Raw genomic sequence first — 27,425 nt, 5'->3', positions numbered from 1 at the left:
ATCATCACCAGGGACTAAACTTACCTTTGATCCCTCAAGCATAGCTAGTGAAGTCAGCTACAATTTTGTATGTGACTTCCTGATCGACTCAGTGGATCAGCTTTTTTTAAAAATTCATTTACTTTTTTTTGTGGTTTTGACAGTTGCTAATTAATAATCCTTAAATCACAGCCCTCCTTTAGATTTTGCTTCTGAATAATTGTTAAATATTCTTTTTTATCTAAACTTGGTTTGAATCTTAAAGTTCCTTGTCTATTTTCAATAAACTGAATTGAAATTTGTGACTTCCACTGTTTTGCTTTTCCTTTGAGCGCGCCTTAGGCCATACTGCTCAAGCCACGTTACCAAAAGCGAGCTAAGAACACTTTAGTAGAAGACACATTTACCTTTGCTGACCAAAGTTTGGGAAAAGCAAAGCAGGCTCACTCCAGGAAGCATACTACCTAGCTGGAAAGGTTACTCTCTTAGGTGGCATCTGCACCAACTGTAGATACAAAAATCAAGGATTATGAGGGAAGCTGTTGGTATCTATGCCCCCAGAATTTGAGACTGCCACCCTCTCTCAATCAGTTGAAAGAGCTAAAGATGCACCCGTCAGACATTCATGTCTCAGCAACTATCAATCAATCAATCAGTGACACTTATAAAGCGCGCTACATACCCGTAGGGTCTCAAGGCGCTGGGGGGGGGAGCCGCTACTGCTCGAACAGCCAGGTCTTCAGCTTCTTCCTGAAGGAGAGGTGGTCTTGGGTCAGGCGCAGGTCGGTCGGGAGGGAGTTCCAGGTCTTGGCGGCCAGGTAGGAGAAGGACCTTCCTCCTGTAATCACTTTTCGGATCCCGGGGACGGCGGCGAGGGCGTGGTTGGCTGATCGGAGGTGGCGTTTGGGAGCGTAGAAGTTGACTCGGCTGTTGAGGTAGCTCGGGCCTTGGTCGTGTAGGGCTTTGTGTGCGTGGGTGAGGAGGCGGAAGGTGATTCTTTTGTTGACGGGGAGCCAGTGAAGGTCTCTCAGATGTCCGGAGATGTGGCTGGTTCGTGGGATGTCGAGGATGAGTCTGGCTGAGGCGTTCTGGATCCGCTGGAGTCTCTTCTGGAGCTTGGCGGTGGTACCGGCGTAGAGGGCGTTGCCGTAGTCCAGTCGGCTGGTGACGAGGGCCTGGGTGACGGTCTTCCTGGTCTCGGTGGGGATCCACCAGAAGATCTTCCGTAGCATGCGTAGGATGTTGAAGCATGCCGAGGAGACGTTGTTGACTTGCCTGGTCATGGAGAGGGAGGAGTCCAGGATGAAGCCCAGGTTGCGTGCATGGTCTGTCGGTTTGGGTGCGGTGCCCAGGGCGGGAGGCCACCAGGAGTCGTCCCAGGCGGAGGGAGAGGAGCCCAGGATGAGGACCTCCGTCTTGTCCGAGTTCAGTTTCAGGCGGCTGGTCGTCATCCACTCGGCTACCTCTTTCATCCCTTCGTGCAGGTTGGCTCTGGCGGCGGTGGGGTCGTTGGTCAGGGAGAGGATCAGCTGGGTGTCGTCGGCGTAGGAGATTATGCTGAGGTTGTGTTTGCGTACGATGGCCGCGAGGGGGCTCATGTAGACGTTGAAGAGGGTGGGGCTCAGAGATGATCCTTGGGGGACGCCGCAGATGACTTCGGTGGCCTCTGACTTGTACGGTGGTAGGCGGACTCTCTGTGTTCTCCCGTCGAGGAAGGAGATGATCCATTCCAGCGCCTTGTCCTGGATTCCGACGTTGCTGAGGCGCCGTACTAGGGTGCGGTGGCAGACCGTGTTGAATGCCGCGGAGAGGTCTAGGAGGATGAGGGCCGCTGTTTCTCCGTTGTCCATCAGGGCTCGGATGTCATCGGTGGCGGCGATGAGGGCGGTCTCGGTGCTGTGGTTGGCTCGGAAGCCGGACTGTGAGGGGTCGAGGGATCCGTTTGTCTCGAGGAAAGCGGCCATCTGCTTGTTGACGGTCTTCTCGATGACTTTGGCTGGAAATGGGAGGAGCGAGATGGGGCGGTAATTCTTGAGGTCGGTGGGGTCTGCTGTTGGTTTCTTGAGTAGAGCGCTGAGTTCGGCGTGTTTCCAGCTCTCGGGGAAGATGGTGGTGTCGAAGGATGTGTTGATGATGTCTCGCAGGTGGGGTGCGATGACAGCGTTGGCCTTGTTGAAGACGTGGTGAGGGCAGGGGTCGGTCGGTGATCCGGAGTGGATGGAGTTCATCGTGCGGATGGTGTCTTCGGTGCTGATCGGGGTCCAGGCGTGGAGGGTGGTGGTGGGGGGTGGTTGTTCGGTCATGGTGTGCGTTGGTTGGTTGTTGAAGCTGTTGTGTATGTCCGCGATCTTGTTGTGGAAGTATGAAGCCAGGGAGTTGCAGAGGTCTTGCGATGGGGTGATGTCGTTGTTTCCTGCGCTGGGGTTGGAAAGCTCTTTGACGATGTTGAAGAGTTCCTTGCAGTTGTGTGCGTTGTTGTCCAACCGGTCCTTGAATGCTGTTTTCTTGGCGGCGCGGATCAGCTGGTGGTGTTTCCGGGTGGCAAGTTTGAAGGAGGTCCTGTTGTCCGGTGTCGGTTCCCTTCTCCAGACTTTCTCGAGGGCTCGGCAGTTCTTCTTGGAGCTCTTGAGTTCGTCGGTGAACCATGGGGCTTTCTTGCTGCCGGGTCTGCTGGGCGGGGTCCTCAGTGGGGCGAGTTCGTCCGCGCAGTTGCTGATCCACTTCGTGAGGTTGTCGGCGGCCTGGCTGGGGTTCGCTGAGCTGGCAGGAGGGTGCTGGCTCAGGGAGGTGGCGAGCTGGTCTGCTGTGATCTTGTTCCAGCTTCTGCGGGCGGCCTGTTGCTGGTGGTGGTGGGTCGTTGTTTTCTTGAAGGTGAAGTGGACGCAGCTGTGGTCCGTCCATTGAAGCTCTGTGGTGTGGCTGAAGTCGATGTCCTTGCTGGATGAGAAGACAGCGTCGAGTGTGTGTCCGGCGAGGTGGGTGGGGGTGGACACCAGTTGCTTGAGTCCCAGGTTGGCGAGGTTGGCGAGCAGGGTGCTGGTGTTGCGGTCCTTGTTGTTCTCCAGATGGAAGTTGAGGTCTCCCAGGAGGATGTAGTCAGCGGAGGGGAGGGCATGTGGGCTGACGAAGTCGGCGATGTCCTCGCTGAATTGTGTGCGTGGTCCAGGGGGTCGGTAGATCAGGGTGCCTCTGAGGGTGGTGTTCGGGTTGGTGTGGATCTGGAAATGCAGGTGTTCGGCGGTGGTCAGGGAGTTGTCGGTGCTGGTCGTGAGACGGATGGTGCTCCTGTGGATGATGGCGATGCCTCCTCCCATCTGGTTGGCGTTTCGGTCCCTCCGGACGATCTTGTAGCCCTCTGGGATGGCGATGGCGATGTCGGGAGCTGAAGAGGCGTTCATCCAGGTCTCCGTGAGGAAGGCAACGTCTGGAGCTGTGGTGTCAAGGAGGTTCCAGAGTTCGATGGCATGTCTGTGGACGGAGCGGGTGTTGAGCAGGATGCACTTGAGGTGGGTGCTGCTGGTGTTCGGCTTGGTGGGTGCTGGTGCGAGGCAGGTCCGGATGCAGGTGAACTTGCAGGCGTGGCAGCTGAAAGGTCCGTGGGTGCGTCGTGGAGAGGCTTGATGGCATTCTGGGAGTCGGCCGGTGTTGAGAGCGGTGAGGGTGGCGGCGGAGTACGTCAGGCGGGTCGGTCGGGGTCTTCGTGGGCCAGGGGTCCTGGCACTGGGCACGGTCCAGGCGCGGACGGGCGTAGACGGGCTTACCTTTGGCGCGCCTTCGGCGCACAATCGGCGCGCCCGCTGCGCGTGACCGCTGCGCGTTCGCACGGTCGCCATTTAAGGCGAAGTGCGCGGGTGGGCGGAGCAGCTGGGAGGCGGGAGCGGGGAGGGTACAGAATAGAAAAAGGGGCGGGGAAAAGCGGCGGTGGCGGGAAGGGAGGGCGGAGGGCGGCGAGGTAGGCGGACAACAAGGAAGGAAACCACAACACGGGGGAAATAGAAATTAAACAGAACGGGCACAAATTCTCAACAAAACAAGGAAAACAAGGAAAAAACCAAAGTTATATAAAACAGGCACAAATGTTAGACAAAACAAGGGCAAAAACAACCGCAGCGGCGCCCGCCGGCAATCGGCAAAACGAGGCAGCAGCGAGGCAGAGGGCAGGCAAGGGGCACACGCAGCAGCTGGTGGCCGTGCGGCGCGGGGGTGTCCCACAAGACTGCTCGTTCCCGTCACACCCACACTGTTACCTGAATCACACTCCTTGTGCAATGTATAAACTATTACATAAACAAGTTGTGTTGTGCTTTGTGAACAGGCTTTCACCCCCTTTTGTATGTAAATGAGTTTCTGTGATCAGACACCCCAGGCTCCCATTTCTTCTAGTGCGGATGATAATGTGAGAACTGTAACAAGATCACAAACAAGGGTTGTATTGAGAAATAATAGGCTTCCAAGTCACACAGTAGTTTGTAGTTCTTTATTAGTCTTTTAAATGTCCTTTCCTCTATCCCGTTCCAAGGTAGTGTATAGTTTGCAAAGCACAACTCTCTTGTGGCCCGCTCCCCAGATTAAGTCCATAAGAACAGAAACAGAGTCCAATTTCCTGAAGAAGCGCCAGGGCAGGTAAACTAGAGGGGTCGAGAAGCAGTATAAATGTATTAATAGCATTTTTGCAACTTCCACTCTACCCATGGGTTGATAGAGGCAACGAACCCCAAAACGACAGGGAGCTGCAAACATTGGACATCACCTAAGTTGCCCTCTATAACATCTTCTTCGGTGTAGTAAGTTCACCGCTAAATACCTGAAGAGGTCATGGTGCCACCCCAGTGCTAATTAGGGCAGCACTTCCTGTTCTAAGTTGTGAGTTTGCGCTTGGGATATAAGCTGGATTTGGTCCAATTTAGCCTCAGTCCGGAAGTCCTACCAAAGTCATCTAGAACCTTCATCACCTGCGATGGATACGCATACACATTCCTGAGGCACACAAATGCATCATCAGCATACAGTGATAAGGCCTCTCAATTTGGCTCACTCTGTATACTGATTGCTGGGTCCTGCGAACAAAACAGGCCAGCAAACAGGTCCATGGCTAGAGCAAAAGTAATTGACAGCGGGTATCTTTGCTGCATGCTTAAAAAAAAACTGAGATCTCTGCCTGTCCAGATGCGGGCCAGCGGGTTGGTGTAGAGGAGATTTATCCAATGCAGTATTTCTGCTCCTTGTTTCATGCACATCAGCACTTTCGCTAAGTAAAACTACCTCAGGGTGTCGAAGGCCTTCTCTATATCTAGTGAGAGTGCTCTGTATGGAGGCAATTCATGAAGATTCTCTTCCATCAGCCGCAAGAGGCATCATAGGTTTAGATACATTTTCCTCCCAGGTACAAAATTATTCTGGTCTTGGTGCCAATGTAAAGAGGCAGGGTAGCAGCCTGTTTGCAAAGACCTTCCTGCGATTCTTGTGCTCGGTGTACCGTGGCCAGTAGGACCGTATCTCCAGGGGTCCCTGTTGGGCTTAGGCAGGACCAATCTCATAGCCTCCATAGGGATCCCGGCAATGTGCCCTCCTGCCGAGCCTGTTGGTACATTTGGAGAAGCTTTGGAGTGAGGGTTGCTCTGTAGGTGAAGTAAAAGTCTACAGAGAACCCGTCCATCCCAGGAGTTTTGTTGCACGTGATATAGTCAATCATGAAGCCAATATCCTCAGTGGTCAGGGTTTCATCTGTTGAATGTCCCCAAAGGGGCTTAAGTCTGGGAATCGACAGTCTATTCAAATACTCATCTAATCGAGGAGCTTGCACTCCCTCCTCGGCCTGGTAGACAGATGTGTGATACTACAGAAAGCCTGGTTTATATCTGCTTGCACATTCAATATCTCTCCCACCGGGGATCTACAGCCGTTTCTTGGGGTCTTTGGGGTCAACAACCATAGGAGCCTTGCTACTATTTGATAGTGTAGTGTTCCTAGTCTGACCATTGCCTCTCTTTACTCCTTTCGGAGAGGGGTGATTATGTTCTTGTTTCATGCAGCTACCCCACATATATTTCCGCTGTTCATATTGTTTGTTCATGGGAGAGGTTCTTGGCTCACAAGGCATGTTTTACACCATGCTACATCTTGATGCACAGGCCTTATGTGACACCCTTAAAGGTATCCCACTCTATCACTGTCGTAGAAGCAGTCCCTTTGTTCTCCTCAAAGATGGCAATATGTGTACTTACAGTATCACAGAAGACTCTGTCCTGCAGGGCCGGAGCATACAGCCTCCTAGTAGGTACTGGTGCATGTCTTCTGCTCCACTGAATCACCGTTTTGAGGTGGTTGTGGTCTGAAAGTGTGTGGCCTAGACATTCAGGTCGCAAGACCAAGGAAGCCACAGAGGGATTGTATAGGAAGAAGCCGATTCTGATGTGCAGCTAGTACTGTGAGAACTACAAGTACTCTGGGGGTCTCTAATTGGCAATGGTATTCACCTTTGTCCAAATAGGGACCCTTACTTCTAAGTCAGGATAAGGGGGTTACACTCCTTAATAACCTCTGCTCATTCCCTTGGTAGCTTGGCACGAGCAGACAGGCTTATCTCAGAGGCAGTGTGTTAAGCATTTGTGAATATCCACAGTAATACAGTGAAAACACTACAGATGGACACAACACAGGTTGTAAACACAAGACCACAAATGGCAAAAATCCACAATACTACACTTAAGATGACTTAAAAGATGATGCAAGTTGCTTAGTTCAAGTTGTTGGTAAATGCAACAAAGTTCTCAACAAAGTACCTGGATGCGATACACAAAGTAAACAAAAGGCTCGTAAAAGGGGAGTTGCGTCGGTTCCGTGATCCGGGGGAACGGTTGTGTCCTGCCTCAATGCTTGCGCAGAGTAGGGGACTCTTCGTGAGCCTTACCAGAGCAAAGGTGATGAGTAGTTACTCAGCTTGCGGGCCCGTTGCGGTGCGCAAGTTGGCACCTTGATGCGATGATCCGGTTGCGATGCGAAAAGATGGCGCCCTTGATGCGGCGATGGGATGACGATGCGATGACGCCCTGGCTGCCTTGCGACGACTCTGTACTATGGAGCCACGACAGGCCCTGCGACACTCTTCTCCGGTGATGCGATGACGACTCTCTCGATGGTGTCACATTTCTCCGGTGATGCGACAGCAGGCAGCTTCGATGAACACACGCTTCCAGGGAGATCCGACAAAGTTTCGCTTCTCCCGCATTGCGATAATTTCAGCTGCGGCGGCGACACGGTTCATCTTGATGCATCGCGCTTCCAGCTTCCAGTGACTGGAGTCAGAATTCCCAGCAAGGAAATTCAGGAGGGAGCTGGAGGTGAAGCCTTTTGTTCCTGAGACTTCAGCAGGAGGCAAGCACAGTTCAAGCCCTTGGAGAATAGTCTGTAGATGAAAGTCCTTACAAAGTTCCTTCTCCTTTCCCTCTGCAATGAAGCAACCACTGCAGGCCAACCCAGCAAACAGCACACTGGCAGAGGGGCAATCCAACTCCTGCAGCTTTCTTGGTTCTTCTCCTAGGCAGAAAGATTCCTTGTTCCAGAAAAGATCTAATTTCTTGGGATCAGGGTCCCAATATTTATAACCCAGAATCCTTTGTTCTCTGAAGGCAGAGAGGCCTCTACCTAGTCCAAACCAGTTCCTGAGCAATTTGTTTACATAACTCTCTTCTTCCTTTCACTGTGCAGGGCAGGGACATCAGATGCCCCACAGGAGGTGGAGCCAGCACGGGGGAGGGAAGATACAGCTCTGGAGCACTCTGTTGACATGATTCTTCCTCTCCTTTCACAGTGCAGGCCAGAGACTTCAGACAAGCCACAGGAGGTGGAGCCAGCATTGTAGAGGGAAGGCCCAGCCCTATTCAGGTCCCAGGTGGAACTCCTCCCACCCATCTAGATTCAGATCTCTCTATTCACCACCGGGCTGCCCCTGCCTGTCTCCTGGAATTCCCCAGCCTACCACTCACAAACCCAGACAAGGAATACACAACACAGCAGAGGAAGGCTCAAATGGTTAGGCAAGCAAATACCTACTTTCTAAAAGTGGTATTTGCAAACACAGAATATTAAAATAAGCGTTACTTCTTCGAACCTGCAAGGGTTTCTTCGGCGGAGTCCGAATCGGAGAAAACAGAGCTTACCTGGAGGTTTCTTGTGCTGGACGCGGGCCGCAGGTAACGACGGTGTTTGAGCCACTGATTCCTTCGGCCGCGGAGTGAGTGCGGACTCGGCGCGGTCTCTGGGCGTTGCTCCAGGCGAGTGCGCGGCGCACCTGGAGGCCGTCTCCCAGTTGTGCTGCAGGACTCGGGTCTTCTGCCTCGGTGCCGCCGAGGGGCTCCCGCGGACAAGAGGAGGGAGCAGAAGTGGCTCAAAACTCCAGAGTTGCACAGGTGAGGTGAGGGGAAAGACTGCATAAGTGACAATTCAGTTGTGTATAAATTACATGAATCTGCCCCTGCCTCCGGGACTAAACTAAACTAAAGGGCAGTCAGATTGATAAAAAAAATATATATGCACTTTTTGCCGGTATTAAAGAAAAGGAATGTGTCCATGGGCGAGTAGAGCGGAGCGGAGTGCGGCGTGGTGCGGCGGTTGCTAAACGCGTTACAGCTCACCTGAGGTCGTCTGGAGTCGGATGGTTTGTGTGTGGAGCCGGAGGAGAGGAGAGCTTGCAATTAGGCTTGGAAAGCTGTAGTTAAACACACGGTGAGCACTGGAGCATAATAGCACAATAGCGAGTGCATTTATTTCTATTTGTGTGGAAGAAGACGTGTAAGAGCATTGGCTATAAAGTGCTATAAAGTGCTCTGACGGAAACCACTTGAGACATTGTTGGTAACTTCGACGCTGCTGCTGCTGACTGGCTACGAGTTTGCAGACGACAGATCAACAAAGAGATTAACAACCGCCCTCACAGATTTGGGGCTCAGCAGGCAGGCAAACGGCCCCTGGAAGCAGCGGCAGAGGCAGAGCAGTGGGCTAACCACAGCGTGTGGGACTTGGTGTCCCGAAAGTCAGCAGCGCGCATAGCCTAACGGGGGGGGGGGTCCTGCATATCACCAATATGGCTGCCCGGGGGACATGGAGTAACACAATGGCCAACAGAGGGTTGATTACTGGTACTCTAGACAATTTCATCATCAGAGCAAATTCAGTGATCGACCAGGGTATTATCCTCATGGAGCGTAGAGTGTCCCAGGACCTTGCTATGGCCAAACGCTCATCTATGGGCCACCTTGCAAATGCTCGGACACCCGTGCACGATAACCATGCCAGCACCACCTGCGTTCCAGTCCTGGTACACTCCACATCTCTTCAACTACAAGCTCCCCAACTCCAGAGGCAACAGTGTTCCCAGAGGCTGAATCCCCGCCTACCTCGCCAGAGAAATCATCATATTACCCACCTAGGGGTACTAAAAGAGGGCCAAAACATAGGAGGAAGCGGGCTGCCACCAAAGTGACTTGTCACAGGAATACTAGAACAGTGAAGGGCCGGTCTGGTAGTGCTACATCTTCACAAATCAAGGGAGGTCCTACTTTGAACGACTCAATTGGCCCGGGCACTGACACATCCTTGTCACCTCCAGATACGCAAGGACCCTTGACTCTGGAGCAGGCCCAGTGCACGGGGGAGGTCAAGGGGGAGGATGGTCTCATTCTAGAGAGACTGGGGTCCCTACTAAAGTTAGCGCTTGAACCACTAGATGAGAGACTTGCTTGCATGGAATCTCAGCGCTCCCAGTTACAACAGGCTATGGTGGGGAATGGGGCAAAAAGAAAGAAAAAAATGCAGCCGGTAGATACAGTCCAAACCAGTTCTGTGTCCAATCTTGTTCCTTCTTCCACTGCCGGGCCTCCTAACACTGCTGCCAACTCGACAGCCGTGGTTGCAGGAGTCGGTGCTGGGATTGGACCGGCAGCCAAATCAAGTGCGCCCACCTCAGACCCCGCTGCGAAAGCACCAGAAAGGAGTCAGTCTCTATCTAATCCAACATCTAAAGTTGTAGCAAGAATTGATTTGCCGCCTGAAACCAGCCCGTATGTGGTGGTATTGACAGGTATTCCTGAAATTAGCAACCATGGCCAAGAATCACATACGTCTCTAAAAAAATAAAGTGGCCCAATGGCTCAATTACAATAGGCCCCTACCACACAATGTCAAAAGTGAAGTATTGATGGTACGCAGGATAGCTTGGGTGGGACGCAGCAGAAAAACCATCTCAGGCGACTGTGTTCTGGTTAACTTTAGGGACCCGCGCACAATAAAACACATTTGGAATTGGGCTCACGACAATGCAGACTCAAGGATTAAACCCTATCCTCTGTCCCTCTTCTACCCCAGACCCGCAATGCAAGACTGCACACCGGATTGGTCACTGGTGATGCAAAGGCAGGGCCAAAGGTCGATCAGGGGCGGCCACGGAGACCTAATAACCCATAATTACCCAGCGACCCACAATAGGTTTAGTTCCCTCGAAATGGTAGACTGACTTCATGCGGATAGGGAGCTGAGGGTGGGTAATTTTCAGACTATGGATCTTAAAAAGTCTACTGAAAGTGCAGAGGGGATAGATGGTGGTCCAGGTAGAGTGTTCCCAATTATCCAGACCCGGGCACCGAATATGGTAGAAGGGCCTGTGATACGAGAAAGTGTGGTGCCAGAGCTCCAAGCTCCACCTGACTGTGGGGCACAAACTGTAGGCGCTGCAGTTATAAAAGTAGCCACGACACTGACATCAATTAATATATTATCCTGGAACGTGGCGGGTATTACAAACAAGCTACATTGTACAGAGTGGGGCTCCCTGGTAGACCAGATGGATTTATGTCTGTTCCAGGAAACTTGGGCCAGGGAGGAACACTCTAGAGTGGGATTTGCCACCTTTTATGTACCTGCAAGGTGGGGAGGGAAAGGAAGACCATCTGGGGGCTGGCTATATGAGTTGCTCCTCACCTGGGTTGTGTGGTGGAAAGCATGCCCACTGATTCAGATGATGTGCAGTGTCTAGTGCTAAAATGGCCCAACGGGTATGGACTGGCGGTTGTGAATGTTTACTCGAGGCCAGTACGGCAGGGCCTTGAGTCCACCACAATCGATGATCTATCCCAATTCCTGAGCACATTGTCAGGGGATTTTAGGCTTTTGGTTGCAGGGGATGTGAACTGTCAATTTGAGCCATTTATGGAAGTAGCAAAGGTGCCCTTTTGGGAGAGGAATACTACTGGGCGATTCCCCAATGCCAGTCCCCTCGCCCTAAGGTGTGGTCCCCTTTTGGCTACTCAGATTACAGCCCTGGTATTAAACAACTCCCTTAGGGCTTGTAATGGACGCTCAGCGTCCGATAGCCCGTCAGTGGGTACCTACAACAAAAAGGGGCAAGAGTCCCGAATCGACTACATCATGGTGGAAACCCAGATGTGGTCGAAGGTCATTGATTTCAGGGTAGTCGAGAGAGCTGACAGTGAACACAACGCGTTAGGCCTGGAGTTGATATATCCAGGGCAACAAGAAGTAGACTCAGCTAACGCAGGAGAAGATGATGAGGGTACTGGTTTGACTCTATCCAATAACAGGCGCAGGGTAAAGTGGGGTAGAAGAGTAGGTTCGGAAGAGAACTTAGCTAAAGTCTATAATATAGTTCTACCACGACTCCTGGGGGTCGAAACCCTAATCTCCCAAGATTCTCACAGGGACATCAATGAAGAACTTAGCTTAATTCATTCAGAATTGGCCAACAACCTGGCTGACGTTTTCTACCCTTAGGTACTGACAAGAAGCCCCAGACAACCTGCTTCTTCCTGGTATAACTCAGCATGCAGGAAGGCAAAGTGCAATCTTGTTACAGCAATCAAGGCAGGACAAAGTAAAATGGTGATCCGAGATTGTAGATTGAAGTACAAAGAGGTAATGGGGTATGCAAAAAAAGAATGGGATATGGAAAGGTGGTTGGACCTAAAGTTAGCCCTGGACACAAAAGATGCGCGCAGATTTTAGTCACTTGTTAATCATGGCTCGGGTGAACCAAAATCTGCGATAGAACCGAATATTGCAGCATCAGCATGGGAGGCCCACTTTAAAGGTCTATATGGGGGGGAAGCTGTGTTGTCTAGTTTGCCCGACCTACAAGTCTCAGAAGATCAGCAGGAGCCCCCGGAGTTCACCTTGGGGGAGGTGATAAGTGCAATATGCAAACTATCAGCAGGAAAGGCCCCGGGGCTTGATACATTAAAGGGGGATCTCTTTAGACATCAACCTGAAATCTTGGGCCCCTATCTCCTTGTGGTATTTAACGCCATCTCAAGATGTATGGAAGTTCCTAGTACTTGGCTGGGGGCAGAGATAGTCCCAATATTTAAGAAGGGGTCACCTCTGCTCCCAGTCAACTACAGGCCAATTAGCTTGATAGATGTACAACAAAAAATATTTGCGAGACTGGTCCTAGACCAATTGTTGACGTGGATGGAGGAACACGATGTATTGAGCCCCTTCCAGGCAGGATTCAGAAGGAATACGTCCACTATGGACCAAATTTTCGGACTGATCCTACTGTACTGGAAGACGGTAAAGGTAGAGGGTGGCAGCCTCTACATGGTCTTCGTGGACCTTCGGTCCGCGTTTGACCTAGTTCCTAGGGGGAAATTGTGGGCTGTCCTTCATAATCTGGGTTTTCCACATCAGATTCTAGCACTGCTCATGAGATTACATGAGGGGAACTTTGCCCAGGTCCGTTGAGGCAAGAACGGGATGCTGTCACCAAGGTTCCCCGTTGACAGGGGGGTGAGACAGGGCTGTGTCTTGGCACCGACCCTATTCTGCCTTTATGTCAACAGGGTAATCTCACATCTGGACAGCGTCCCCGACAATGACGCACCGAGGCTGGCTGGTAGGAGGCTGCCGGCGATCATGTTCGCGGACGACACCCTCCTACTATCCAAATCGCCCATGGGAATTCAGAGGATACTGAATGGTTTTGGGGACTTTTGTCACAGTAGAGGCCTTGAGATCAACGCCGACAAGACAAAATTCATGATTTTTAACCCGCCAGTGTCGACGCGCGCTAATACATCACTGGGCGATGCATGCCTGGAAAGGGTCTCGACTTTCCAGTACCTGGGTGTTACACTTCATGAAAATCTGTCATGGGGACTGCAAAAGGCGAAATCCCATATGAAACTGTCACAGTTGTCGGGTGCCATCTCAAAGGTTTCCAACTCTTCAAGCTTTAGGCCAATGAGTCCTGCCCTGGAGATTTATAAGGCGCAAGCAAGGGCAGCTGCTCTATATGGAGGTGAGCTGTGGGGCCACTGTGCTGCCCCGGAAATCACAAAAGTTGAGTCCAAATTTGTAAGGCGATTATTATCGCTTCCCCAGAGTACCCCATTAACACCACTGAGGTTAGACTTGGGACTGAAGCCCATTGCAGACGAGTTAACAGTAAAACCTCTAAGGTGCTGGCACAGACTATGGACCACTCCAGATCTCATAAATTACAGGGATGAACTCAAACAGATCCTGAGCTTTAACTGTGTGGGCAAAATTCCCTGGCTCGCGTTCATCAAGCGTGAACTTTTAAGTTTAGGACTACAGCCCATGTGGGAAGAGCCAGACAGGGCCTGTGGCAGGATCTCACGGAAAATGTTCACTAAAATCTACAAAGGGCAAAAGCTGGAACTTTTATCTACAGCCCCAAATGCAGGCACCCTCACCAATTCCTTCTTTGAATTAAAAAATTCTTATTATTTCGAGGACTTCATGGATGTTGTCTTCCGATTTTAGCTCGGAAACTTTTTATCCAATGGCTACATGGCACTTTACCCCTTAAGGCCGTTACATCCAAGTGGACGGCCTCATCTAATAAGTCTTGCCCGGGCTGCAGCTGGGACTAAGAAGATGCACTCCATGTTCTCTTCTTTTGTCCAGCATACACAAAATCAAGAAAATATTGGCTGATACCATTGTGCAGAAACCTGGGTTTTAAACATTGCTTGCATGCTTTTAGAATTGTTAAAACCAGTACACTGAGCCCTATTGTTTTTGCACTTTCTAAACTTCTGCTAGCTATGTGGTGTAAGAGACGTAAATTAATAAAATCGATTGCTAGCCTCAAAGCTTATAAACAAATGTGCTGAATCTGATGCTATTTTTAATGAATTTTAATGTGGTATAGTTGAGTGGGTATTTTTGCCTGTACGAAAATATTGTCATGTGTATATAAATGAATTTTAAATGTTACCTGCCCTCCCTTCCCCCTTTCTTCCCCTTTTCCTTTCATTGTGTACTCTTTTATGGCCAAATTTGCCGAAATAAAGAATTTTTGAATTTGAATTTGAATTTACTAAAAGATGTATTTTATTATTCTGAGTTCAGGCATACTAAATTCGAATTTCTACTGTGTTCCCTGAGTCAGTTAGGATTATAAGAGTGTAATATTCTAGCTGCTCATTCTGGCCTATAAGAACAGGTAGCCTTCAATAGTGAAGAACGAAAATGGCTGTAATTCACTATTAGAACATGCTACACCCATCAGAGCATTCCTACCTTATACTTACAATGCACCCTGCCCTTGGGTCTACCATAGGGGTGTCTAATATGATGCAAAGGAAAGGTTTAGCGACTGGCAAGTGAGTGCACTTGGCCAAGTCGACATGGCAGTGCTAGGCTGCACACAGGCCTTGCAATGGGAGGCCGGAGACACACATTACAAGCTGCTTGTGTGGGTGGCACACCAGTGCTGCAAGCCCACCAGCAGCATTTGATTAGCTCTGCAAAAGAAAGACACATACAGCCTGATTCATGTACGGGCCGTTTTGCGTGGCCCTAATAGCGAATCATAGCGACTCGCTATTGAGGACACGCAAAACGGCATTCATGTAGGAATTGCTAAATAAATAGCGATTCCTACATGTTCTCTATTTGCGAGTAGCAATTTGCTACTCGCAAAAAAAGGAATAACTCCCCATTCATTCCTATGGGCCAAAAGGCCCATAGGAATGAATGGGGAGTATCCCTTATTTGCGAGTAGCAATTTGCTACTCGCAAATCAGATAGCGATTTCAAGGGTGCCAGGGGTGTCCAAAGGACACCCTGTAGCACCCCTTAAATGCAAATTGTAATAGTTGATGCGCACACACATGTCCAAAGGACATGTGTGTGTGCAACATGCAACTTAGAAAAATGCTTTTAAAAGCATTTTTCTAAGTTTTTGCTATTTACCGAGAGGTCTGACCTCTCGGTAAATAGCGGCCCAAATTTGCAAAATCGCAATTTTGTAATGTGTCATGAATAGCATTTAAGGAATCTCTAATAGAGATTCCTTAAATGTCATTTCCTCGCACATTTGCGACATCGCAATAAGCGATTTTTGCTTTTGGGATGCTGAATCCCAAAAGCAAAAATCGCACTCGCAAAGGGCCGGATTCTCAGAATCCGGCCCTTTGCGAGCCGATTTAGCCTTCATGAATAAGGCTGTTAGTCTACCCAATTGGTTCCCTCCAGTTTCTTACAATTCCTGAACCTCTGTCTATAGAGCTCTGGAGTTAACCCATATCTTGCCATCAGCGCTTCCTTTATTTATTTATTTATTTATTTATTAAAAGCCTTTATAGAGCGCGAACGAAGGCCCGTGGGCATCTCGGCGCTAAGAGAATATCTGCAGTGTTTAACCATCAAAGGGGAGCTAGAGTTTACAGATTAAAAAGCCAGGTCTTAAATTGCTTTCGAAAAGACCAAAGGGGCTTGTTTTAATCGAGTGCGGCAAGGTGTTCCATAGTTTGGGTGCTGCTACAAGAAATTTTGTGTCTCCCCATAAGACAGATTTGGTACAGGGTACCACCAGTTCATGTGAACTGGAGGAGCGTAGTGCTCTAGAGGGACTGTAGGGAATAAGATTTTGAGTAAAAAAGGCTGGTCCCACGTTGCGTAGAGCCTTATACACTATGCAGAGGACCTTAAATTTGATTCTATTTCTAACAGGAAGCCAGTGTAACTTCCTGTTAGTTTCTGACGCAGATTGATGTTTGGGGATTCTTCCAAGGAGCCTGGCGGCTGCGTTTTGGATAATTTGCATTTTGTATAGCACTCTTTCTTGGGCACTTAGAAACAGTGCATTACAATAATCTAATGTAGACAATACCAAGGAGCTCACCAAGGTTTTTCCAGCTGTCTCAGGAAGAAATGGCAGGATTTTTTTGATCAGCCGTGGTTTGTGAAAGGCCGAAGAGTAGATCTGATTTGCGTGAGGAAGGAAAGTAAGACGGTTGTCGAACATGACTCCCAGATTCCTCACCTTACTGACCGGAGCTGGTGGATGGCCCAGTGATAGCGGCCACCAAAGGGAGGACCATTCCGGGGTCAAATTTCCGAAAATGATCACTTCCGACTTGTCAGAATTTAATTTCAGACAGTTGGAGGCCATCCAATTCCCTATTGCCAGCATGCCCAGATTAAAGTTATTAGCTATTTTATGCCCATCATTCTTGACAGCGAGGACCAGCTGGGTGTCATCTGCGTAGGATGTAAGGCTCATCCCATGTGCCCGAATGACATTGGCAAGGTCCGACACATAAATGTTAAATAGTGTCGGACTAAGGGATGAGCCTTGAGGGACTCCACATGGCAGTGACAAGGAGGGGGAGCGAAAAGATCCAATAGTAACCACCTGGGACCTGTCCGCCAGAAAGGATGCAAGAAGTTTCTTGGCATTATGTTGAATACCCATGCTTTCGACACGGTCGACCAAGGTGGTATGGTCGACCGTGTCGAAAGCCGCCGATAGGTCAAGCAGTATCAGGACTGCTGTTCCTCCAACATCACGGATAGATCTTATATCGTCCGCCGCTTTAACCAAGGCCGTCTCCGTTCCGTGGTATTGGCGAAAGCCAAACTGAGATTCATCCAGTAGATTATGTTCCTCGATGAAGGCTGATAGTTGAAGTTTCATAGCTTTTTCGACTATTTTCGCCAAGACTGGGAGACTAGCGATAGGACGATAACTTTTTAGTTCTTCCATGTCGAGGTTTGGATTTTTGAGCAATGGTTTAATAAGGGTCTTTTTTAGGACATCTGGATATGTGCCTGTACTAAACATAGCATTACAGATTGCAGTCATAGCTGGAAGAACCACTTCAATGACCGGCAGCAATACTTTCAGGGGACATGGGTCTAGTGCAGAGCCCGATTTGATAGATGATATGATGTTACGGATCTGGGAGCTGGAGACATCTGCAAACTGCGAGAAAATGGGACCAGTGTAGGAGGCGGGTGGTTTAGTGGAGGTATTGGTGTTATTCGCGAAGACCCGATAAATGTCTTCAACTTTACTAAAAAAGAAATTGGATAGATCGTCGCAGAGTGATTGGGAGGGGGGAGGTGTCAGGTTGGGGGAATATCCAGCTAGCTGCTTGGTGGTTTCATATAGTGCTTTATTAGAGTTTTTTACTGATTCAATTCTCTCACAGTAGTACTTTTTCTTCGCCTCACTAATTAAGATTTTATATTTAGCCACTGATTCTTTGTACTTGATTTTAGCTTCTTCTGAATAATCTTTCCGCCAATGCCTCTCTTTGTTCCTACACTGTTGTTTGTGGATACGTAACACCTCTGAGTACCAAGGAGCCGACGGGACAGATCTGTTACGAGATCGTTGTTTGACCTGGACCAATTCGGTGGTCGCAGAGCCCACCCACTCATAAAATTGATTAGTAGCGGTGTTAGGATCAGCTGATAGAAGGGGGGTGGATTCTGTCAGAAGAGTTTCCAAACTGGAACTATCGATATCACCCCACGCCAAATACGGTTGGCGAGGATTGGGGCGTGACTTAGAGGCGGCAGAGTCATGAATAGACAGTGATGCCAGGATGACATGATAATCTGACCAGATAAGGGGAAGGATTTGGGTGACTTGTAAGCCCACCAAATTAGTAAAGATGCCATCCAATATGTGGCCCCCTTCATGCGTAGGTGACTTCACCAGAAGTTGGAGACCGAAGGTAGACATGTCCGCTAGGAAAGTGGCGGTGTCTGAGTTTTCGGGTTTATCAAAGTGAAAATTGAAATCGCCTAGTACAGTGAGGGAGCTGTCAAGGGCAGACGCTTCAAGAGTGGACGTAAGGTCAGAAAAAAATTCAGTCCTGGACCCCGGTGGACGATAAAGGAGAATGCCTTTAAAGGTATAAGATGGGGTCAACTTGATAGAAAATTGAAGGGCTTCACAGGAGAATAGTGTAATCATGTTAGTCCTTACCGAGAATACATCGCGTGCGATGATGGCAATTCCACCACCTTTTTTACGTTGTCTATCCAATCTATGTGTGGAAAACCCTTTAGGAACAGCAATCGCTAAATCAGGATCGGACGCATTGTCCATCCAGGTTTCTGTCATAAAGAGTAAGTCCAAGTTTTTATCCTCTATCAGATCGAATATGTCCTGTCGGTGTTTACCGAGCGAGCGGACATTGGTGAGGGCAAGTGAGTAGGATTTCAAGGATTTATCCTTGTAACAGGGGGGCAGTTTCGAAACGAGGGGTATGGAAGTTTTGCAGCCTGGGCATAGTGAGACCGGACTTCCGGCAAGGGAATGTGAAGCAAGTGTAAGGCAGGAGTGAAGGACAGGGGGACGCAGCTGAAGGAGCTGGGTTGCTGAGTAGAAGCCTCGTAGGGGCAGAGGGTAACGACTAGGGGGGGGGGGTGGCCCTCGGCCCGGGCCAGGCGCGGACGGGCGCAGACGGGCTTGCCTTTGGTGTGCCTTCGGCACGCCCGCTGCGCCTGCCCGCTGCGCCTGCCCGCTGCGCGGTCGGGCGGGTCTATTGTTTATATTCATGGTTGGGTGGGTGGGAGGAGGGTGGGAGGGGCGATGAACTATACCGCCAGCCTTCCCTGCCCAAGATGGCGCCTAAAGTTGCAGAATGAAGTAACCAGCGCCTGGTAACGGCGGCGCTGTGAAATGCCATACAAATTGGCCTCAGGCGAAGTAATCTCGCACCAAGGTGGGGGCACGAATTTAAAAGCACACTGTTTAAAATATAATACAGATTTTTAAAATGATCGTTATTATTAAAGTCAATACCAACCTCGAGTCAGCAAATTAAACAGGGCACAAAAGAGCACAAGATTCCTCCGGCTTCCGCCTCAGAGGAGAAAACAAACAGATACCTCGGGGGAGTAGACGCCTCGCCCTTAAGTATCCTGGGAGGGCGGGAAGGGCGATGAACTATACCGCCAGCCTTCCCTGCCCAAGATGGCGCCTAAAGTTGCAGAATGAAGTAACCAGCGCCTGGTAACGGCGGCGCTGTGAAATGCCGTACAAATTGGCCTCAGGCGAAGTAATCTCGCACCAAGGTGGGGGCACGAATTTAAAAGCACACTGTTTAAAATATAATACAGATTTTAAAAATGATCGTTATTATGTGGGCATAAGACATCCTATGAGTACTGGGCAAGTCTAACAAAGTATCCCCTCTTCAGTTAAAAAGCAGCCCCACAACCCCGCTCCCCAATCCTTCTCAGGACCTGGTGGGCCAACATTGCTATCTCATAGGCTGCATACCACTGCCCAATATCTTCATTCTTGTGAAAATCTTTGATGACATTCTTTGGACTATGTACTTTGCCTTCTGAAGCCACAGATGGTGCGCTGCCACCAGTGGAACCAGGGGGCATATTACCAAGCAATAGCGATAATTATCGCTATTGCTTGGTTAGCGTGAAAAATTTACCGCTGAGCTGCGGCGATTTTTACCGCAAATAAATCTTGGTATTACCAAGGTTTATCGCAAATGCGATAAAAATCGCCGCAATGCATGAATATCGCTGAAAAGTCAGCGATATTCATGCATTACCGAGCTAATGCTCTTAGCCATGTTATCCACCTCCCATTGGATAACATGGCTATGAACTGCTCAGGGCTAACATCTTGGCACGCCCTCTTGCATGTCATTAGTGATAAATATCGCTGACATGCAAAGTGGGGCCCAAGATGGTCGCTATCTCCTACTAGCTGTTGCTAACTGGTGTTAGCGACAGCTAGGTAATAGGGAGATAATTTTATCTCCGCTTTCTTGGCTTTTAAAGCCAAAAAAGCGGAGATAAACCCCCTTGATAATATGCCCCTAAGTTCTAAGCCCTTGGCCTTTATTTCTAACTCCCTCAACATTCTCTCATGCTCCATTCTCATTCTCTCTCTTTCCAAAGACAACCTGTTATTCTCTGTTTCCCTCTGACTCCATCTTAAGCTTAGAAAAAACCGCACACCGCTAGCCCCTCCTCCGGGTCACCCCTAAGCACTCTGGCATGTGCAGTGCGTAAAGTTTGAAGAATTACTGCAAAGTTCTTAAGTGGTTCACCTATGTAGGTGCAGGTAGATATTTGTTATTCCCCCGATCTCTAGACCCGGGACATGGCCCGGCTTTTTGGATATCTTCCCTCATCAGTAGAGAAAGTCAATAGGGGTGAAAGAGAAGGCCGCCTCGTATCGTCACAGGCCTTGATGCCCAGCACGCAGGTGCGTCGTCCAGAAGCTCGTCAGCTTAGGAGGCTCATGGGAGCCCTTATATAGAAAAAAACGCAATGGACCGCACACAGCTAGTCCCTCCTCCGGGTCGCCGGAATATGTACTCTGCCTTCTGAAGGCACAGATGGTGCGCTGCCACCAGAGGAACTAAGTTCTAAGCCCTTGGCCTTGATTTCTAACTCCCTCAACATTCTCTCATGCTCCATTCTCATTCTCTCTCTTTCCAAAGACAACCTGATATTCTCAGTTTCCCTCTGACTCCATCTTAAGCTTAGCCAACTCCAGCTTTAGTGCCCTATTTCTCTCCCTGTCTTCCAACTGTCTGGTGGACAGGTCTTTGCAAGAGATGCTGCTGCCAGGTAGGGACTGCACCCCTCCCCTGGCTGGAAACTCTGGCCTATCAATTTGCCCATTTTCATCCCCAACTGGCGCCACCACAAGATCTGGGGCAATTCTTGCTTTTACTCAGGCCCTCAGCGCCTTCTGGACAGTCTTCCTTTTTAGAAATGCCTGGTGTAGCAACTTTCAATTTCCTGCAGAGATACTTGAGTTGTTTCACAGTGTAGATTTCCAACCTCTCTTCCTCAAATTCAAGATCCATAGATGCAACAGATGCTGGTTTACTCATGGTACAGTATCAAAAAGTGTGGACGCGGCAGCAAACAAAACTTTTCATGCAATTATAGTAGCACAAAAACACAACACAAATTTAAATGTGGTCTGAGTCCACTTCCGTGACTTTATATTGTTCAAGGATTTCTGATGCAATTCAATTCAAAGCATTTATAGATAGGAGCCATACAATTGCTCATTGAAACAAATGTGCAATATTTTACAGTGCTCTGGGTGAGGTAGGAAAAGGAATGCTACTATAATTGCATGAAAAGTTTGGTTTGCTGCGACAACCACACTTTTTGATACTGTACTCATTGACCCAGGTCAGGTAGTATATATGGGTTACCCCCTTTATATACAACACAGTTTACTCATGGTAGTACAAATTGGGAGTTTTCAGGAAAAACTAACAGTCCAAGGAAAAAGATTCTAAACAAAGTATGTGGTCACGTTTGGTCTGCACTCATTAGTAGTGTACACCAATCACTGTATATGAACACTAATGCAAAGTCCAAATCCTCAATGCTGACCACCATTGTTAGATCTGGGGATCTCTAGTTGGCAATGGTATTCACCTTTGTCCAAATAGGGACTCTTACTTCTAAGTCAGGATAAGGGGATTACACGCCGTAATAACCCCTGCTCACCCCCTTGGTAGCTTGGCACGAGCAGACAGGCTTATCTCAAAGGCAGTGTGTTAAGCATTTGTGAATATACACAGTAATACAGTGAAAACACTACAGATGGATACAACACAGGATTTATAAAAATAAGTATTCTTTATATAGACTTAAACACAAGACCACAAACGACAAAAATCCACAATACTACACTTAAGATTACCTAAAAGATAATTAAAGTCTCTTAGTTAAAGTTGCTGTTAAATGCGACAAAGTTCTCAACAAAGTACCTGGATGCGTAACGCACAGTAAACAAAAGGCTCGCAAAAGGGAAGATGCGTCGGTTCCGTGATCCGGGGGAGATGATGCGTCATGCCTCAATGCTTGCGCAGAGTAGGGGATGCGTCGTGCTTCTTACCGGTGCGGAGGTGATGCGTAGATTCTCGGCCTGCGGGCCCGTTGCGGTGCGCAAGATGGCACCTTGATGCAATGCGATGATCCGGTTACGATGCGAGAAGATGGTGCCCTTGATGTGGTGATGCGATGACGCCCTGGCAACCTTGCGATGACTCTGTACTTTGGAGCCGCGACAGGCCCTGCGACACGCTTCTCCGGTGATGCGACAGCAGGCAGCTTCGATGAACACATGCTTCCAGGGAGATGCGGCGAAGGCTCGCTTCTCCGGTGTTATGATGATTTCAGCTGCGGCGGCGACACGCTTCTTCTCGATGTGTCGCGCTTCCAGCTCCCAGCGGCACGCAAGTGACTGGAGTCAGAATTCCCAGCAAGGAAATTCAGGAGGGAGCTGGAGGTGAAGTCTTTTGTCCCTGAGACTTCAGCAGGAGGCAAGCGTAGTTCAAGCCCTTGGAGAATATTCTGTAGATGAAAGTCCTTACAAAGTTCCTTCTCCCTTCCCTTTGGCAATGAAGCAACCACTGCAGGCCAACCCAGCAAACGGCACACTGGCAGAGGGGCAGTCCAAACTCCTGCAGCTTCCTTGGCTTCCATGCCTTTTTAGGCTGCTCTCACAGTACAGTCCAACAGCGATCCCCGCCAGAGAAGCCGCGTTCTGCGATTCTGCAACCGGCACAACTGTACATATAAAGGCTACCTTCTCCATAGGTCTTATTCGGACTACTCCTCCCGACCTGAACTATCTTCCCTGCCTTAAGGGTTAGCCTTGGTAATACCTCTTTCCTCAAATGTCACTGCGCCATTTACACAAAATTACTCACTGTGTAGACAATCGTGTACCTGGTATTGGTAAGGATCAGCCTTGATAATATCCTTCATATGTCACCGCGCCAGTTAAACAAAACTGCTCACGGTATACACAACTCTGTACCCAACATTGTTTAGTCTTCACTAATGCACCAGCCACTCTTGACCCTCTTACCTGGCCACGCATTTACATTGTTTTTTCCTTCTCTCCCTTCCTTTTTCCCCACAAATGTCATTTGTGTGTAGCATGAAAGGCAACTGTTTATAATTCCAAGACAAACATGATTTATATATTTGTCCTAAAGATGATGCCATGTATCTTCTTTTTCTGCATCAAAACGTCGTCGACATAATAGGATCATATGTACTGTATATGCTTGTGAATGCTATGTACAATGGTCACTCAAACTACAATCAAGTCTGTTCACTGATTATGAGTATACAGACCGATTTGCTCGCTCTTGCCTATACTTGTTGTTTTGTCTTGTTCACTGTAGGTCACGGGCAGTGCCCCCTTGACATTCCTTTCTGATTTAGTGCATCGCCAAATAAATTCCTGTCCGGCTGGACAAAGGACATAAATACTATTCAAGTTTATGTCTATTTTTATCTTGATCCTCCAAACTACTAGGTTTATGTATTTACAGCAGATTTGTGTGTCCACCCGAACTGCATGCGTACATACATTTGAAAATATAAATGCACAATGAGCTCCCAGCAGCAACATAACCGCCAGTCTTCACTTACGTTTGAAAGCCATTCTTGAATGCTAGCTACGGGTTCACGCTCAGTGAGATCAGAGAAATAATGGTCAAGATTGATTAAACCATAATGATCCATAATAATTAAATTAAGATTTTTCTGGTGAGAATGTAAGACAGAATTCGTTTTTGTCAGTCTAGCAAAAAGAATGACCCACCTGTGTTCTCAGCTGATTGGACTCCTGAAGTTTTTGCTTCATATAACCCTAAACTGACGTCATATTCTACTTGATCGGAAGATGTGTACGTGTTTTGGCTCATGCATATGTAGAGAAAGATCTGAGTGAATTTCTTTGGGAAGATATTGATGGTGTGTTAAAACCTGCAAAATTTCTAAAGCATCTACCCACAAAACTTACACGTACATGTCCTTGCAAAACCTGTGCTACAAAAAAGATGTCCATGTCGATATGCTCTTCTCACAAGTACAACATTCTACAAATGTACCACGAGCGATTGCTGAAACAAATAAATAAAGTGAACTATGAAAATCTGTCTAAAACATGAGTGATGCACATTTTTTTTCATATTCAGACCATAAACATTGCTTGGTGTATACATAAACAGATTAAAAAAAACAATGTTATGTTTAATTTCTATATATGTCTCTTCTTCCTCTAAAATAGATGTCATATTGGAAATTGACAGAAGGGTTGCTCTGAGGCGTTATTTTCTATCTCTATAAGACTACTTGACCCCCAAAACCTATGTTTTGACACCAAAATGAAGTATATAGGTCTCATGGTTCCTGAAATATTATATCAACACTGTAACACATACACCATTTTTAAAATAAAATATTTTTTATTGAATATCATGACAATTACATATATAGTACCGTTCATTGCCTACATCCATATATCTATTACATCATACAATGTCTGGGAGCAGAATACCATCATTACATACTGTTACATTTCTGTCATCACCTCTTCGCATTTCCAGTTCCACCGAAGGGGATACACACAGATTTCTTAGATATTCATTCCATTTCTTGTCCCACATCTTTGGACACCCACGTGTCATAAAAACTTCCTTCTCCGCTATCAAACACTTGTCTAATTCTTTAGCCCATATCTGCCTAGATGTTAAGTTCGGCGCCCCCCCATTTTCGTGCTATTTCACGTTTAACTAGCGTAAATCCTTGTGTAGCCAGTTGCTGTTCGATTTCTGTGAGGTCTGTAGCCGTCCATATATTAATTATGCCTAGCTGTTATGTGAGAGCTAATTCCTTTCTAAGAGCTGCCTGGACGTAGTTTGTAGCCCCCTGCCATAGATGCTGTGTCTCAGGGCAGTCCCAGATCATATGGTATAAGGTAGCCGCTTGTCGACACCCCTTTATGCACCGTACATCTGCTCTGGTGCCTATTTTGTCCAAAGTGACCCCTGTCAAATATGACCTATGCAGAATCCTGAGTTGTATCAATCGGAAGCGGAGGGCAATTGCTGCCTCTTTAGGGGACATTAAGGCCAATTGCCAGTCTTCATCATCTATAGGGCCCGGGTCTCTCCGAGTGTCTGAAAGGTGTCAGGCAGATTATTACATATTTTCTTATAGGTTAATGATACAGCTTTCGAGTGTAGCGGGCCATCTAGCAGCCTATCTCAGGTATATCTTTGGGTTGTGGAAAAGCTGTAACAATGGCATGTCTGATTTGTAGGTATTGAAAGAATTCTCCCTGGGCCATTTGATATTGGTCCCAAAGTTCCTCGAAGCTCATGATAGACCCCTTTTTGATCAGGTCTCCAACTACTGAGATCCCGATCATATCCCATCTGTCAAAGCCTGGTTGGTGACATAATAAACCTAGCTCATGGGTATACCACAACAGTGTTGATTTTGTAAGGGTTTTAGCCCAACCCACGCGTGAATTCGCCTGATGCAAGATCTCTTTGGTGGGAAACATCCTTAACAACGACGTTTTAACCACTACTTACCTGAACAACGAAGCCAGAACAACGACTTTCCTAAACCACAACTTTTCTTGAACAACGAAGCCCAAACACCGAAGACTGCACAATGAGTGGCACGTCACTCCTTTCCACCCCCCACCCCTCATCGACCCTTGGAATCATTCTTTTGGCAGTGCAGAGGACTGCCAAGGCCTGACATTGCGCACTCTTTGCCACCTGGTACAATGCGTGGCATGTCACTGCTGTCAGCCCTCCACCCCTCATCGACCGTTGGAATTTGCTTTCACCTACCAGCACCACTTAATTATCTGCCATGCATAATAGAATGAAAACGGGGGAAAACACCCTGCATAATTTAAAGCAGAGTAAAACAAGACATACTACACGGAAAAGTATGGAGTCAGATCGTACAGAAAAAAGTTATCGTTATGAAAAAGAACTTTTGTTCTACATTATTGTGAAAATCAAATAATTATTTTGGTTAGAAAAGCGATTACATGTTATGCAAAATAGAGCGGTTAATTAGCCACAGCAACTTTGTTCAATTTGGAAGTTTTGATTAATAAGAAAGTCATAGATATTCTAGGCAGTCACTGCTTTTTTTAACCCATTACTCTAACGTGCTTGGTCCTCAATTTTTAATTGACAGACACACACTCTTACTATATAAATAACAAGGTTCTCGGTTCTTAATCTACGATCTCAAATTTCAGTAAAATGTGGATAAATCTTTTTTTTCTGTTAGATGAAATGTAGCTCAAGAACACTCGACATGCCACTAGATGGCGAAAGTGAGTTACAATTCAAAACTAAAAAAATTCATTATGATAGCGTGGAATATAACCATTTTAACAACATTGATGTTGGGAGTATTGAAATGCAGGACAATATTAAAGCATGCATGTGAATGGATACCCACAAATGGGTTCATAAAAAGTGAACAGAACTAAACCTCATAGAACTGTATGTCACTAGAATCTAGTTTCTATAAACTAATAATTTTCGTGGTTTAGGAACTCGCTGTTATCAATGTCGTTGTTTGGCATTGCTCGTTGTTTAGCCTTCGTGCTTAAGGAATTCGTGGTTTAGGAAGTAGTTGTGCAATCATACAACCCTCTTTGGTGTGTGCAGTTGGCCCAATGTATCTGTTTTTATTAGGCTTGGAATACAGTGCTAAGTATCCAGCCCGTCCAGTTTGGTATTTGTCCAATAGATATGCTGGATCATCAGGAGGTAGTGGTATACCCAGTGGTTTACCACTACTAATTGCGAGGCCCAATAATACATTTTAAGGTCTGGGAGGGCTATGCCTCCATCGTACCATCCTTTTGTTAGCTTCTTCATCGCAACATGGGGGGTCTTTTCATCCCACAACAACATTCGGACTTAACTTTCCACTGCTGTGAAATATGTATCTGGGACACGGTGTGGGCAATTCTGAAGAATATATAGGAACCGCGGGAGCACTAGCATCTTAAAAAGGGCAGCACAGCCCACCAGGCAAATAAGTAGAGACCTCCAGTGTTTCACGTCTGCAAGCAGCTGAGCCAATGGGGGGTTAAATTATGATTGTGGAAAAGGGTCGGGTCAGATGTCACAAAGATTCCCAGATAGCGGAAGCCATCCTTCGCCACTTCGATCTTACAGTTAACTGGGAGACGAGGGACTGGACCCCAGAAGACGAACAATACCGACTTGCTCCAGATTATCGCATATGCTAAATACTAACCATTTTTTAAAATTTTGTCCAGAAAAATTCTGCCCGCATCAGCAATGTCTACCCAAGCT

This window comes from Lissotriton vulgaris, chromosome 1_1, assembly GCF_964263255.1.
Source record: "Lissotriton vulgaris chromosome 1_1, aLisVul1.2, whole genome shotgun sequence".
Lineage (NCBI taxonomy): Eukaryota > Metazoa > Chordata > Amphibia > Caudata > Salamandridae > Lissotriton > Lissotriton vulgaris.
The sequence above is the reverse complement of the archived record's forward strand: the minus strand, read 5'-3'. Positions refer to the sequence as shown.